Source organism: Amblyomma maculatum, unplaced genomic scaffold, assembly GCF_055883805.1.
Source record: "Amblyomma maculatum isolate TAMU_Amacu unplaced genomic scaffold, ASM5588380v1 scaffold_24, whole genome shotgun sequence".
In the NCBI taxonomy this organism is placed as follows: Eukaryota; Metazoa; Arthropoda; class Arachnida; order Ixodida; family Ixodidae; genus Amblyomma; species Amblyomma maculatum.
The window spans coordinates 1052884-1069925 of record NW_028146749.1 but is presented as its reverse complement, the minus strand read 5'-3'; the positions used below and the strand labels follow the sequence as shown (position 1 = coordinate 1069925).

The window sequence follows — 17042 nt, the reverse complement described above, 5'->3', positions numbered from 1 at the left end:
ACCTGGACACGAAGGCCTAGAAGGAAATGAGGTAGCGAATGATCTAGCCCGAGCTCTTACAAACCGGGCGGATCCCCATCCCTACCTCACCCCTCTCCTAGGACCCTACGGCGACAGGCTGGAACACCTACGGTTAGAAAGAAGAATTTTCTCACCACCACACAAACACCTTCCTTCCTCGGACGCTATAGACTGGAGAAAAATACAAACAAACACATTCCCTAATCTTCAAATTTTAAATAAGATAAGCCCAACAAAATACACGAGTTACTGTCCTTGGTGCGGTGCAAGCCCCACACTCTTTCACATCTCTTGGGAATGCCAGGACAAACCTGACCCAACGTTAATAGTACCATGCCCGACACACGAGCAGTGGGAGCCGGCCCTGACCAGCGACAACCTGGACCAGCAAGCCTGGATTATCCAGCTAGTCCGCAAGTAAGCTGCTGCCAGCTGAGCCCTGGACTAGGGGCACCGACCACCCAGCTCCTGCGAATATTTACTGATTATATGCTCATTAAAAGTTTTCTCTCTCTCTCTCTCTCCCGGGGTTCTTTTTGTCTTTCTTTACTCGACAACATTAAAGAGCTGCGTGGTGCGAGTCAGGCAGACAGTCAGTTTTTTTTTTTCTTTTTTCGAAACGTTTTTTGCAAGAACTTATTCCTAATTCATACTTTTATATAATACAGCCTAACTTCGGATCAAGTAAACATTTCTTGTGCCTGCACAAAACCCCAACCAATCCGTTCCTGTGGGTGCGTGCTTGAGGAGAGAAGAGGTCAGATTCCAACGTTAGTGCTAATTTACAAACTTCGCTGTCTTTTTTCTTTTCCTTTTATTCAATTCTACGATCTTGAATCTATTTTTTCTTTAGCTGATAATTGATTTGTTACGGTAATCCAGTATATGCAGTGCATTCGGCTCTCCACACACAACCCTAGCTAATCCCCCTCGTGGGTATATGTGCAATTTGCCAAGGAAGAAGAAGACAAAGAAGAAGAAGAGGAATGCGTCAGCGGCGGTGCATGTTGGTGTTCCTGCGTTTCCGCCTCGTCTGATGAGCGCCAGGGCTACGAAGAAGCTCCGGAACCAGCACATTCAAGCTTTTGTACGGTGGCGGCCCCTGAACACACTGAAGAAGAGCGGCTACACAAGGGCAATCGAGGTTGTCGCGGACAAGAAAGAGATCCTTGTAAATGACCGCGTCATTCCGGAGCGTTCTCTCTGCAAGTCATCCACTTTTGACAAGGTGTTTGGACCCGAAGCAAAGCAGATCGACGTGTACCGGGCGGTCATGGGGCCCACCATAGCCCAGGTCATGATGGGCTACAACTGCACTGTGTTCGCATATGGCCAAATGTGCACTAGCTACACCTTCACAAAGAGTCATCGATCAAATGCGCATCTGGGCTGGGTTAATGACCAGCTAGCTGGGATTATTCCCCGCACTATGCATCAGGTCTTTGAAGAACTCCAAGCACAAGACATCGAGTCCACTATCGAGGTGTCCTTCCTCGAGTTGTACAACGAGGAGGTGTTTGATCTGCTGAGTGCACACGAGGGCACATCGATACACAAGGTCTACGAGGACTCTGCTAGAAAGGAATTCGTGATAATCCAGGCCCTCGAAGAAATCATGCGCAACCGTCAAGAGGTCTTCATTCTTGAGAAAGCTGCAGCTAAGCGCCAACCTGCGGCCACTCTGCTCAACGCAACCTCGTCACGCAGTCACGCCGTTTTTGCAGCCACTGTCCGCATCCGTGAATTGACTGATGATGGCGATGAGCTGGCCAAAACTGGACAGCTCGACCTGGTTGACCTTGTGGACATCGAGAACATAGGCTGCTTTGGCGCTATTGGCCGAGGAGCCCGTGAAGCAGGCAACGGCGACCAATCTCTTCTTACTTTGGGCCGTGTCATAACTGCTTTGGTGGACAATGCAGCATGTGTGCCTTACAGAGAAAGCAAAGTGACGCGGCTGCTGCAGAGCTCCTTGGGCAGCCGCTCCATGACTTCCATCGCTTCGACCATCTCACCCGACATGTCGAACCTTGAGGAGACCTCGAGCACCTTGGACTACGCCCACCGGGCCAAGAACATAACCAAGCAGCCAGAGGTAAACCAAAAAATTGCCAAGAAAGATCTTATTAAGGAGTACAGAGAGTATATAAGAGGATGCGGAGGGACGTCGCAGCAACCAGTGACAAGAATGGGATCCTTGTGGACCAGGAGAACTATACAGGAACATAGAATGCAGATCGAACGGCCAGTCACAGAAGATTCTGGAGAAGGAAGCTCAGACTGAGTCTCCGACAGAAAAGCTATCAGCAGTTAATCAGCTGTGTTATTAAAAATAAAAGTAGACAGTTTCAGAAACGACTATACAGCACCTGCCACAAACCGGGAAATGAAGATGAGCTTGGATGCAACTGAGCAGGTGCTGTCTAAGACGTCGATTGAGAGAGACAGCAGGCTGCCCTTGTTTGCGTCCGGAAGCTGCACTCACTGCAGCTGCTGAGGAGCTTGTGTGAGACGATCGACGTTGACCTGCTGTATCATAAGCTTCACCGAACATCTGTCATCGGTCAGACCAACAAGGAAAGACAGTCTGGATTCGTGGAGAGCTCAAAGGACCGCTTCAGCCAGGTTGAGACTAACTCACATTTCAGTAATTATTACACTGTATAATCGTTTTGATCAAATCCACGTATCTGTGCCTGTCCTGCCTATTCTTTATTTGTAATGTATTGAATATATGATGTACACACTCTGCTGTGGGACGGCCGACCCGGGCCCTGAAGGTACTTCAAATAAATAAACTGCATTGAAAAAGTCGCCACTCGGCGTCATTCCTTAGAGGCGTTGGAGGATCATTTGCCACACTCTGCAGCCGATTACAGGAACTGCTGTTGTGGCATACACTTCTAAAGCCAAGGAACTTGCTGATGAAGGTACTGCAGCCAACATGTCCACCCATTGCGGTAGTCCACAGTCGAGGCTCCGGCCGCAGCCTAGATTGTGGAGAATACCCCAGCATGTTTCGGGCGCTGTCGTGTGCTCGAATGTTCCCTGGTTTCAAATTTTGCCCAGTTTCGTTTTGGTCTTTTTCTTTCCTTGACAACTTTAAACAGCTGCGTGCTGCGTGCGACTCAGGCGGCAAGAGTTGTAGGGCAGAGAAGATAGGCCGCTATCTCATTTGTGGCCGTTACATACGACTCCAAGGTTTTGTCTTTTTAGTGTCCTTGCCCATGTTACCTAATTCGTCTAGCAAGGTGATTATTTATTGTATAGGTGAATTTAACCCTGTGATTCCCAGCATTGCATGAAATGTGGATAATATTCGTTTCTGCTCCTGTAACTGTCTGCATTGCCAGCACGCTTGAAGTAATCGTCTTTTTCAGCATACTTATCAACGCAACGACGAAGTGTCAGCTGTCGCAGATGCAGGAGGCCCGTGAAACGATAAGCTCGTTCAAAAGCTGCCCCTAACTCCAAAACAGCCAAAATATTAGTGACCGTAATACTGCGTTTACAGATTATGGAGCAGTTTTGAATTTCCTGAATGCACCTATACGTATTTTTGCAAGGTTTTGTCGCCCTCGGATATTCAAACAATTATAAAAAGAATTTACTCAATTCAATTACCTTGGGCTTAATATCTTCCTAATGAATCTCCCATATGTTTACCTTACGATGATAAAAGAACCATTAGTGATGAAATCCTGGAAGCTCATAACTTTTATCCGACGTTTTCAATCATTGACGGGCAAAGGAGATTGGCTGACGCCTTCCTTAACACCTCCTCCCAATTCTGAAAAAAAAATGAGAAGGGTTCAACGCCGCTGAACCAAATATGGAGCGAAAGCATTAGCTGCGGGTGACCGAGCGTTCTTCTTACTTTTCTTCTTCTTCTACTTCTTCTTCTTCTCCTTCTCCTCCTCCGCCTTTTTCTTCTCCTTCGTCGTTTTCTTCTTCTTCTTCGCGCCTGTTCGGGGTCATTCGGGGCTGCTTCCACTGACTACGCAACGGGCCGAAACTTGGCCTAATACAATCCACAAACACACGTTTTTCAGCGAATGATCTCGTAAATCCGTCCCGCAGTTGTCTGGAAAACGATCCGTGTGTGGTGCGGGCAGAACCGGTAAGGCATAGTATATCAGCGCGGCTATTGTATATGAAATGAACGCCGAGGAAAAATTGAACCTGGCGTGTATGACGACTAGTTACAACTTTCCATTGACAAACAGCCCACAATCGCCGAAAACGGAGCTTTTATGATCTTGTACATTGGCCGGAAGGACGAAAATCTAGAGCTGACACCACCGTCCACATCCGTAGTTGGCGATCGCAGAGTCCATAATTTTCACATCATCATCATCGCCAAATTTATTCTCTTATCACCCCCAAATTTACAAGTAATAAATACCTATAGTTTGCTGCTGTCCGAGCGCCAAGAGAGAAAAGAAAACGCCAACGATCGAATTTTAGGTAGGAACCGAATTTGTGCGGCGTAACTGTTTCAGCATCCCTTTAATGTTGAAGACATCGATCAGTTGTTTCTGCAGACCTCTCTTCGCTCGGATTCTTTCGCCGAATCTAACGTCATGGGTTCTGTGAATATTTTCGCGTTGAGTTGATGGCAGTCCTGGAGTCGGGAAGGCACCGAAATGACTGTACTGTACAAGAAACTTCATGGAGCTATCTCGCCGGCGCGCAGAAACGAAAAGTTTGGATACGGCGAAGCGACATGCAGTTGTGCTCGGCGGTGCCTGCAACTCTCGGTTGCGCTCGATTTAAAGCTGGCAAGAAAATCTGTCTGTTAAGGATCGAAATGCAACTATAACAATCTAGAGCAGGTGGCTGAATTCACGCGTCGCTGCGATCGTACGAGATAAATCCAGGCGCACGCCGTTACAAAGAAAGTGATACGGCCGCGTCTTAGAGTCATTGACCGCTAACAACCAAATATGCACGAAGTTTCGAGGTAATAGTCAACCGCAAAGGTTGAAGAGAGGCTTGTGTAAAAACAGCGGACGCCGGTTCAAACTGAAAACGACGAAGTTGAAGTTTGGGTATTGCGAGGAGGCGGCAGGCAGTCACGTATTTTTTTTTTTTTCACAACATTTTTCACCAGGACTAATTCCAAATTCATAATTTATATATAATACAGCCTAAGTTCGGATCAAGTAATCATTTTTTGTGTATGTCCTAAACCACAACCAATTCGCTGTTGTGGGTACGTGCTTGAAAAGTCAGATTCGAACGTTATAGTGCTAATTTACAAACTTCGCTCAGTCTTTTTTTTTCCTTTTATTCAATTCTACGATCTAGAATTATAGTTTTTTTTATTTAGCAGATAATTGATTTGTTACAGTAATCCAGTATACGCAGTACATTTGGCTCTCCACACTGAACCCTGTAAGGGTAAGGAAGAAGACCAAGAGGAAGAAGAAGAAGAAGAATGCGTCAGCGGCGGTGCGTTGCTGTGTTTCCGTCTGGTCTGACGAGCGCCATGGCTACGAAGAAGCTCGGGAATCAGCACATTCAAGTTTTTGTCTGGTGGCAACCCCCAAACACACTGGAGATGAGCGGCTACACAAGTGCGGTCGAGGTGGTCGCGGACCAGAGAAAGATCCTTGTAAATGACCGCGTCATTCCGGAGCGTTCTCTCCGCAAGTCATCCACTTTTGACAAGGTGTTTGGACCCGAAGCAAAGCAGATCGACGTGTACCGACGGTCATGGGGCCCACCATAGCCCAGGTCATGATGGACTACAACTGCACTGTGTTCGCATATGGCCAAATGCGCACCGGCTACACCGTCGCCGTGGAGGATGAACGATCAAACGTGCATCTGTGGTGGACTAATAGCCAGCTGGCCGAGACCATTCCCCCCACTCGACATCAGCTCTTTGAAAAGCTCCAATCACAAGACCTCGAGTTCACGATCGAGGTCTCCTTCCTCGTGTTGTACAGCGAGGAGGTTTTTGATCTGCTGAGTGCACACGAGGACACGCCGATGCTCAAGATTTACGAGGACTCTACAAGAAAGGGATCCATGATAATACAAGGCCTTGAAGAGATCACTGTGCGCAACCGTCAAGAGGTACCTGAGATGGGTGCAGCTAAGCGCCAGACTGCGGCCACACTGCTCAACGAAACCTCGTCACGCAGTCACGCCGTCTTTGCAGTCAGTGTCCGAATCCGTGAAATGGCTGATGATGGCGATGAGCTGGTCAAAACTGGACAGCTCAATCTGGTTGATCTTGTGGGCAGCGAGAACATAGACTGCTCTAGCGCTGCTGACCGAGGAGCACGTGAAGCAGGCAACGGCGACCAATCTCTGCTTACTTTGGGCCGTGTCAGAACTGCTTTGGTGGACAAGTCAGCACGTGCACGTGCCTTAGAAGGAAAGCAATCTGACGTGTCTGCTGCAGGGCGCATTAGGTGGTCGCACGAAGACTTCCTACCATCTCACCCTTGAGAGTGGTAGACACGACTGAACGGCACCTAGCAACTGCTGCCCTGCTCCATGCAGGACACAGATATGAGCTTGGATTCAACTGAGCAGGTGCAGTCTAAGGCATCGCTTGAGAGAGGCAGACTGCCCTTGTTCGCGTCCGGAAGCTGCAATCACTGCAGATGCTGAGGAGCTTGTGTGAGTTGCCAAGACTACAATGGGCGACATTGACCTGCTGTATCAGAAGCTTCAGCGATCACCTGTCATCGATCAGACCAACAAGGAAAGACAGTCTGGATTCGTGGAGAACTCAAATGATTGCTTCAGCCAGGTTGATACTAACTCACTAATCAGTAATTATTGCACTGTATAATCGTTTTGATCGAATCCACGTATGTGTACCTGTGCTGCCTATTGTTTCTTGTATAGAATATACGATGTACCCTCTCTGCTCTGAGACGCACAAACCGGGCCCTGAGGGTACTTCAAATAGACTGCACTGAACAGGTCGCCACTCGGCGTCATTGCTTAGAGGCGTTGGAAGATAATTTGCCGCCATCTGTAGCAGATTCGAGGTACTGCTGTTGTGGCATATACATTTCGAAAGCCAATGAATTTGCTGATGAAGGTGCTGCAGCCAACATGTGCACCTATTGCTACAGCCTGGACTGTGGACAATACCGTGCAACATGTTTAGGACGCTATCATGCGCTCTGATGACCCTCTGTTTCTTTTTAGTCTTTTTCTTTGCTTGACAACTTTAAACAGCCGCGTGCTGCGTGCGAGTCAGGCGGCAACAGTTGTCGTGCAGTGAAGACAGGCTGGTATTTCATTTGTGGCTGTTACGCGCGACTCCAAGATTTTGTCTTTTCAATGTCCTTGCCCCGTTTACCTAATTCGTCTAGAAAGGTGATTATTTATCGTGCAGGTGAATTTAACCCTGTGATTCCCAGAATTGCATGAAATGTGGATAATATTCGTTTCTGCTCCTATAACTGTCTGCATTGCCAGCATGCTTGAAGTAATCGTCCTTTTCAGCACACTTATCAACGCAACAGCAAAGTGTCAGCTGTCAGAGATTCAGGCGTCCCGTGAAAAGATAATGTCGTGCGAAAGCTGCCCGTAAGTACAAAACAGCCTAAACATTAGTGGCCGTAATGCTGCGTGTTTACTGATTATGGAGCAATTTTTGAATTTCCTCATTGCGCCTGCGTATTTTCACATGGTTTTGTGGCCCTCGCGTATACAAACAATTATAAACAAAATTACTCAATTCTGCTGCCATGGGCTTAATATCTTCCTAATGAATCTCCCAGATGTTTACCTTTCGATGATCAAGGGACGATTAGCGATGAAATCTTGGAAGATGATAACTTTTATCCGTCGTTTTCGATCATTAACGGTCAAAGGAGATGCGTTGAGGCCTTCCTTTCTACCTTCTTACCTTCTCCCAATTCCGAAAAAAAAAAATGAAAAGGGGGAGGGGGAGGGGTAAAAGTCATAAACATATCGTTCTTTCAGTGGAGGATCTCGCAAATCCGTCCCTCACTTGACAGGAAAATAGCCCGCCACAGAATGGTGCGCGCACGAAGCAGTTACTACGGCGCATGCATTCGAAGCGTCAATATGCGGCGCGTTTTCTTTTTTTTTTTTTTTTTGCCTAGCCTTTTGTCTGCTATCAAAGCGTGCGTCAGTGCGGACAGAATGAGGCGCACTGACTTTTCCGCATCTCGTTTTAGATGCGTACGTGTGCACACCACAAATTTATCGTCGAATCAAGCGGCGTGGTTTATGTTATGAACATTTTCTCAGCTCTTGCCGATGCTCATAGGTTGTGCTGTTCCTCTTGAGAGTTTGGCTTTTTTTTTTTTTTTTGTCCAACATAGGTCGCAGTGCTGTCCAGTTTTTATTAAAGAATCCTCTTTTCCACGGGTTTCGCAAGACGCACGGACGTTCGCGTGGTGGACGGGCGTTCTACATGTGGTTACGACGCCGCGATGAAGGCAGCGAAAGTTGGCCACGGAAATACGACTGCCACCCCGCCGATAGCACGCAGAAAAAAATAGATGTAACCCCTCGGGTGACCTCAGCAACGAGTTGTCCAGGGAGAACGACTGAACGGTATACGGTGGGTGAGACTGGGTGACCGCTTTCTGGTAAACAACCTACCCCATTTTTTTTTTATTTTTTTGTTGATCCCGTCCAAGAAGCTCAGAGAAAGCACTGCGATTCTGACAGTGCTTTTCGTTCCAGGCACCTACGGTTCTTCTGTCCGAGTTATCGTTTCCATTTGCAGAACCGTCTGCTCCTCCATTGCACTGCCGTATTTTTGATGTACGCGAATTAGTGGGTGAATAACTGCGTATTACGGACGTGAACACAGTTTCTAGGCGCCTTTGCACGCAGCAACGCCACTGACATTCCTAGTGTACTGGCGGCATCACCACTGCCCGCAGAAAGAGCATATAGATAGGGAAGGTTGCGCGCGATTACGGAAGATGCCGCTGTAAGCAGAGCAGGCGCTGCTGGCTGCCCAAGTGGTCGAGCAGCAATCAAAGGGAGACGTGTTGTGTCTGGCCGCGGTTTCCTGTCCGGAGTTCGGACACGCGTTCAGCCACGTCTGGCACGGACGACGGCTGTGGCGAGATTCTCTTGATTTTCCCTTCTGCATCTGTCTATCCCGCGCAATGTCGGTGGTGAGTGCTTAGCTACCACGCGTTACTGTCGCCTCTGATGTGCGAGGATTATTCGATTCGTGCGCCTTTTGTGCGCTCCTTGGCTGCTTGCAGTCCATAACCACAAGCAATTGTGTTTTCTTTGTCGAAGTTCAATCTGGTGATGTAAAATAACCTTCGTTTACCACCTGTGACCTTTGGGGCGACGTTCTTTTCTGACCAAACGAGAATAGCACGTATGATTCCATCTCGTTACACTTCGACTGCTGAAGCACAGAGAATATGGCAGTGGCGTGCGTTAGCCGAGGAAAAGGGTGCCCTGTGTTCGTGCGGGAAAAAGAAAGCTAGAGATGGGCAAGACGGCTCACTTGAACGCCTCACTTACATCTGTAGAGGTGAGTGGGTCGCTTAGGAGGGGCAGGATCTTTATATATATATATATATATATATATATATATATATATATATATATATATAGCTTTTCTTGCACCATCTTTAGAAATGAATGAAAACAGGCACAATGTACATACCTCTTTACGATGCACTGCTCTACTGCCGAAAGGTCTGCGGTGGGATCATAGGGGAAGAGAACGAGAGAAGGAAACGAGCTTGAAGGTGGGCGCCATTTAAGGAGCGGAGGTAAACTCTTAATATAGGTATATCTGTATCAGTGGCGTAGCCAGACATTTTTTTTTCGAGGGGCGTGACGCTGCTGCTCAGCCTCCTCCGTATTGAGATACCTGTCACCAACCTGTCACTTCTCAACTGCGCCATATATTCTGCATGCCGGGATGCAAATATTGCACGAAAGAATATATACTACCGCCCGGGCCTTTCTTCCATCGAGTATCCTGCGCATGTATTGTTTCAGACGAAAATAATTTGTTTAATTTAGCAAATGCGAAACTGAAAATTTATCATAGCCAGTTTTCCAGCCATGCAATTAACATTAGTTCAAATATGTAGTCTTCCTAAAGGACCCACCGGTGAAATGGTTGCCTGCACTCCCTCCAGTGTGCTTATAACTTTGATTATAATGCAGCATCTGCAATAAACTGGAGTGTTACGAACAGACCAGGACTCCCAGCAGACCACATCGACAGACTTTCCATCGGAGCATACATGGCGGCTAAAAACACCGAGATTAAGTGCGAACAAGAGGCCCGGCAGGGACAAGACAGCGCGGCGTCAGAAGATCGAGTTTGGCCTGCGGAGGCTGCTCATGTGGGATTACGCTCCCTCCTAGGTTGTTTTTTCTCCACGCATTCCATCTCTGCGTGCTTTGTGAGCTTCTCTGATAGTATGACTTGTCTCCTTTCTATGGTCAGATGAACTATTTCAGAAAACGAAATACACGTTTCGCTCTTTTTATTCCCGCCGAAATCTCTTTTTGAGCGTGAAAAAGGCATACTGGAGACAAAGCCCAGATTGATTTCCGGTTCTGGTGGTTATTTCGGTCTGCGGTGTATGAAAGTACGAAAAAATTTCGTGAAAGGTTGAGGCCCCATAAGCCCTCCCCCTGGTCAGGCCCCTAATCTCTCTCTCTCTTTATATATATATATATATATATGTGTGTGTGTGTGTGTGTGTGTGTGTGTGTGTGTGTGTGTGTGTGTGTGTGTGTGTGTGTGTGTGTGTGTGTGTGTGTGTGTGTGTGTGTGTGTGTGTGTGTGTGTGTGTGTGTGTGTGTGTGTGTGTGTGTGTGTGTGTGTGTGTGTGTGTGTGTGTGTGTGTGTGTGTGTGTGTGTGTGTGTGTGTGTGTGTATTAGGAGCTTTAATAGTAAAAAAAAAAGTAAAATCAGTTTTGGCTGTCACGTGCCACAGCAAGCGGTGGTATTTAGCATCAGTTTCTGCTTGCGGTTGTGATGCAGTTGCGGTTTCTGCCTGTTAAGACGACTGAGGAAGGTGCTACGAAAGAACGCGGAACATTCGAATCCTTTCGCTCTGCTTTTCTCCTCTCCGGAGCATAGCTCCGTTTCGGACACTAAAAAAGCACCGCGTACCAAGCACGCTTGGAGTACGACAACATTGGCCTCGATCCCCTGACGCCCAGCCTCAAAGGCATCAGGGGAGGATGGCCCCGAACCGTCCCGTCGAATCCAGGTCGCCTGGTTTTCTGCTGCTCATGATGGTGACCTGGTATCCAGTCTTTACTTTTTGGGTGGACACCATGATGGTGCCTCAGCTGGAAAACACAAGATAAAAGAGAAAATGAGGGGAGAAATGATACACCCGGCGCCCTCGCATTTGAATATTTAGCGCAGTCATTAAGGAGGCGTTGGATGGCACAACGACAACTGTCGTGCTTCTGCCGGTGCGTTTGGCTCGAACGGCAGTTGTGCGACGAGCGCGACGGGCATATGGCCATTATCTCCCTCCTCTTACCTCCCACTGACTTCTTTCACTTCTCTTCCGATCAGATTATGTATAATAGTTGTAGTCAGTGCTCTCTGTGTCCCCTTCTATCTTCGTCCTCCGTCCTACGCGCTATTTCATCAAAAGAGTAAACTACACGCTCGATTGTCTTTTGAGATACGAAAGACTCCGTCTTCAAATGGTGTTGTTGCACCAGCGAACAATGCACGACCGATGAGTGCCATGAGCCATCGTTCGAACAGCAGCATGGCAATAAATGGCGACATTCTTTGTCAATTAAGGCTTCTTTACTCCCCCTTCAGTGGCATCGGGTGTCACACTATATTACGCATACAGAGCCAATGGGATTGCCGCGGACCACACACAGCGGACGAGTACGAGTACCGGTCCCCACTAGTCGGCATGGAACGAAAGCGTAAAACTGCAAGACAAAAAAGAAATGTTGGTTGATTTGAATAGTTAACCAAATGCGAAGTAGGTGTGTAGCACTGCTTGACCGTTGTACTTCAGCACGTCAAGCACGGCGAACCTACGTCGCAGTGCCAGACGGCCCGGCTTCATACATTGCGAAGCGAAGCAAGCGCGCGGCGCAACCGCGTCCTCAGCTTTCCTTGCACCATCTTCAGAAATGAACGAAAACAGGCACAATGTACATACCTCTTTACAATGCACTGCTCTGCGGCCGAAAGGTCTGGGGTGAGATTATAGGGGAAGAGAACGAGAAAGGGAAACGAGCTTGAAGGCGAGCGCCAGTTAAGGCGCGGAGGTAAGCACAAACAGCTTCACGACACGGCGAGCGCCTTGGAGCTGAGGTCCAGGGAGCACCGTGCGTGCACGTCTGCTGTCCGTGAAACGGCTGAGGAGTGACTGATGCGAGGGTAGAGATGTCGAAGTTGAGGACGCGCGAGTGACACACGACTTCCCACTCCGGAGTAACACACGCTTGTGAAACGTCGCCTAGTGACTGCCGCCACGTCTGCAAGTGACACGCCCCTCTATAACTGTCTTACTCTCTCACTAGGTGCATCTACGCAGCCGCTCCGCCCCCTCAGTGTTAAGTCGCGTGATGCGGTCGTCGCCACTTTCCTTACCTCCACGGAGAGACGGATGGAGAGAGAGAGAGAGAGCTGCTGCAGCTATGCGGCCGCTCCGCCTCATCAATGCTGAGCCGTGCGACGCGCGGCGCGTCACCACCTTCTTTTTCTCCACTTCAAGTTCACGAAGAGAGAGAGAAAGAGTGAGCGGCTTCGGACAGACATCACCGAAAACCGTGATTGCGGCTAGTAGTCCTACGCACTAAAAGTGCGGGCACCAGCAGCACGGTACCCGCGGGAAGATCCGAAGGCAATGGGTTGGTTGTGACACTGAAAAGGAAGGGCGGTATAGTGGCTTTTTCGCTTTGCGTTTTGAAAAATCTCACCCGGCTCCTACAGACAAGGCTTACTGAACGAGAGAGAACCGGCTTTTCAAAATAACCGTCATTTCAGCCATCTAGCAGATCTCAATCCATAGAACCACCTCATTCGCTCTCAAAAAGAACGGCGCACTCCGCTCAAAAGACAGCCGAGGGCGAGAACAATACTACGAATCTTGCGAGAAAGGACAGAAGGTTGCTTTCTCGCATCGCTAACAGATGGCGCGCAAGTCGCACCCGCCTGTGACCGAAAGGTTCAGTGAACGAGAGGATCAGTAACCTGCTCTTCAAAAGATCCGATGGCTCCGACCGCTCCGATAGCTCTGACCACTCCGCGGCTCAGACCCTCCGGATCCGACGGCTCCGGCGGATCCGGCTCCGACTTTGCGGAGCCAAATGGCTTATCCGCTCTTTGAAAGGAGCGGCTTAGAAGATCCGGCTCGCTCCGGAGCGACCCATCCCTAAAGAAAGCGGCTTAAGTCTTCAGAATTCGTGGCGGGTTGGACTGCTTCGTTCTTTAAAGTGCACTCTTTTACGTCTCGCACTGAAATAACTACGGTGCAGAATCGACACTGCGCAGCAGATGTCGCCTGGCACTGTGGAGCTTTCTCGGAAGCATGGCGGATCGTCCCTGTTAGTCCTCGCGCAATCGCGTCAACTTCTAATGGCGCGTGGACTTTTGGTTCCTTTCGCGACTCCGATAGAACGTCAGCTCGCATGAGCGCATCGACTGCACGATAGCCCATTTGCATGAATTAGCTCCGATTTTTGGCGGCCGCTGTGAGCGTTCGTTTCGCTGCCCATCCGACGCACGCGCGCACAGTTGCCGGAGGAGGCAGAGGAATGGTGGTTGGGGTGATGTGACGTGCGCCCCTTTTGCGGGCCGCCGTGCACTGCGCGTGGTCGGACTTGGGGACGACGGATGTCACGGCCATATGCGCAGTTCGTTGGGCAGACTTTATATTCCGATCCCTTCGCCCTCCCCACAGTCCTCTGGGAGCGGCGGCACCCCACCCGCCGCGATGCGGATGAATGGGGCGGGCCGGTAGCAACGGCAGCAGCCGCAAAAGCGAGGACGGGGCGCGCACACCCGCTGCCGCATGCGCGACCTTTGACAAGGCATCGGGGCGAGTCGAGACTTTTTTCTTGCTCCGTTCTAGCTTTGGAAAGCGTCTCGTTTTACTATGGTTGGAACGTTTCCTGCTCTGCACTGCGGCCGCTACCCGAGGCCCACACAGCTCCGGTGCGGGAGTACTTCGCCTCCTCCCACACCCCTCCTCGGCCTGTTCCCTCCTCCGTCGGGATTTTTCGGGAGGTCACGCCAAAAGTGCGGCTGCGCACCCCCAACTCCCCTGGCCGGGACCCGGTCAGCTCTGGATGGACTAACGAGAGCGCGGTGCGCGCGCCAAAAGAAAGTACACAAGGCCAGTGCGGTGTTCTTGGTCTCCGCATTATCCTGCTGCCGATTTCATTTTTCGCGGCGTCCGTTTTTGCGGCCTTCCGCGCTTTGCTTTTGTAACGTAGCTTGCAGCCGGTTTCCTTTCTTTCTTTTTTTTTTTTTTTCGTTTCTGCCAGGACCGGTCGACGCGCCAGGCACACAGAGGAGCCGTAATCGAATGAGGAGTGTGCCCGAATAATTAATTGTTTTATGAGCGCGGGCGAGAACGAAGACAAGTCCGGGGTGCGGTATCGTCGCGAGGAGGTTGGAGGTATCATGCTAACGAGATTAGCCGTCTATTGAATTGGGCAGCGGAGATAGTTAGCGCCGGCGATGTGATCAAACTGTCTCTGGCGAAACAAAGGAAAAAGAAACTGCAGATCCCGGCCGATCTCGAGTATACCTTTCGAATTTCGTTTTATGTTTGTGTCTTTTCTTCGTTTTCTTTTCCTTTTCTACAGGCTGATTTGCTTTATAGCTTTCTTCTTTTTGAGTACCGTGCTCCTCCTTCACATCTGCATTCTGTCGAGAGTGGAATGGTAATGAAGAAACGCAGATAACTTGAAACAGTGTAAATTTTCTCATGTTCTTTTGCGGAACGCGCAGAAGGATGTACTCTAAGAGCTGAGAGCACATAATGTGGCCTTGAAGGAGCATGTAAATAAAAAGTAAATCTACTCTGACACGACGGCAGTTAAGAGAAGGAAGATTCAATGGGGTACTCTTGGTGGAGCGAGAGGAGGAAATTGAGCAAGGAAAGCGATATCGAAATATCCGTAAATTTTTTTGCCGTACTCTGTCAACCTTGTTCCAGTTCAATTTACAGGTGTCACTCCAAACAACCGACGCGTACTCCAAAAGCGGCAAGCATATGGACAAGTACAGCTTTAGGAATGGAAGTGGAGTACGGAACTCTCTCGAAAGTCTGCAGACGAATCCGAGTGTCTGCATAACCCGCTGAGCAATGCGTTTAGTATGAGAGGAGAAGCTGGAGGGTGCGGTCAAAAAGTACACCAAGGCCATTAATTTCATCAACCCTATCCAACAGCACAGAATTCACAGAATAATGGTAGAGAAAGCTGTGCGTTTTACGAGTAAATGAGACAACCCTAGTATTGGAAGAATTGAGGGTAAGTCGATTCTTCGCACACCAATCAGAAAAAGCAGATATGTCTGATTGCAACAACAAGCAACCTTGAAAAGAATGTGTGACCTTGAATATTTTTATATCATCAGCATAAAGAAGAAACAAGGAGTTCTTGATGACGGAGGAAACGTCATTAATAAAAACGGAGAAGAGAAGCGCGCCTAATACAGAACCTTGAGGAACTCCACTGGTTGCAGGATAAACTAAGGAAGTCTGTCCATTGACACTGACAAAGCAGGAGCGATTAAGGAGATAGTTACGTATGAGGGCTACGAGTGAGACTTCGACACCAGAGAGTAGAAGCTTTCAAGTAGTAATGAGTGAGTAACAACGTCGAAAGCTTTGCTCAACTCACAGTACACAGTGTCAACCTGCCCTCTCTGAAGGACTGCTGCAGAGCCATATGTCATAAACGTGACTAGGTTGGTTGAAGTAGAGCGACCCGACATGAAGCCATGTTGATTCGTTATGATGACATGTTTGAGATGGAAGGAAAGCACATTGTGCAAAGCTAATCCGAAAAGCTTAGAGGTTGCACATAGAAGAGAAATCGGACGATAATTAGAAACAGGAGATTTGTTTCCTGACTTGAAGACAGGAAACACGCGTGCTATTTTCCACACGCGAGGAAAGGCAGCATTTTTCAAACAGTTTTTAAATATAGCAGTCAGTACTGGTATACAAAGACACAACTGAAGGCTTTTATTATGGAGGCTGGAATGTCATCAGGTCCAGGAGACAAAGATGGTCTCAGACGCTTAAGACTCGCAGTTATTAACATCTCGTCAAAGAGAAAGGAATTAGATGGTGCACCAGATGGGAGGCATACGGAATCGCAGTGTGGAGGTTTGTATACGGAGGAAAATGTTCACCAAAACTGTCGGCAACATCCCGAATTTCCGACCCCTGAGAGTCAACTAAGTTGATACTGGAATCCGATTTAATAGAACGCTTGCGAGCGTACCGCCAGAACTTACTAGGACGATTTGTGCCACTCCTCTCTAAAGACCCGCTTGCGTTTGGAAAGAGAACGCAAGCGGCGAAACTTATCTGCCCAATTGTCAAACCCGGGGCGTTTTGCTTTACGATGAGCCCGTTCCTTATGTTTTAACGCCCGTTCTCAGTTCTCTGGAAAACCAGAAAGGAAACTTCCTACGAGTAGGAGTATGCAGAGGTATTTACTGATGCATACCATTAAGAACTATTTGAGTGAAGCGACTGACTTGTCCGTCGGCATCACTAATGTCATTTAAAAGGGACCAGTCGACAAAAGAGAAGAAATTGAAGAGACCGACATAGTCACCACGTGCATACGCGAAACGGGGCGAATTAATTCCCCGTCCGATCTGAATTAGTAGAGGGTGAGGCAGAGACAGAAGTAGTCACAAGAAGTGGAGGGTGAAATTTGTCACAGCGAGTTAGCTGTATGTCGGAACTCTAGACTCGAACACTTTCAAAATTCGATAGACTGATGTCAAGAATATTACCACAGCAGTTTTCAAGGAAATTGTGCTGCTGCAAAGAGTTAAAGGC

The 17042-nt window shown here is 48.6% G+C and overlaps 2 pseudogenes; both read left to right on the top strand.

Moving 5' to 3' along the window:
* Nucleotides 1-908: 908 nt before the first annotated feature.
* On the top strand, nucleotides 909-5755 carry LOC146170958 (kinesin-like protein KIF11; annotated as a pseudogene).
* An 11-nt stretch (nucleotides 5756-5766) lies between these two features.
* LOC146170957 (uncharacterized) overlaps nucleotides 5767-17042 on the top strand; it is a 32055-nt pseudogene continuing 20779 nt past the window's right edge.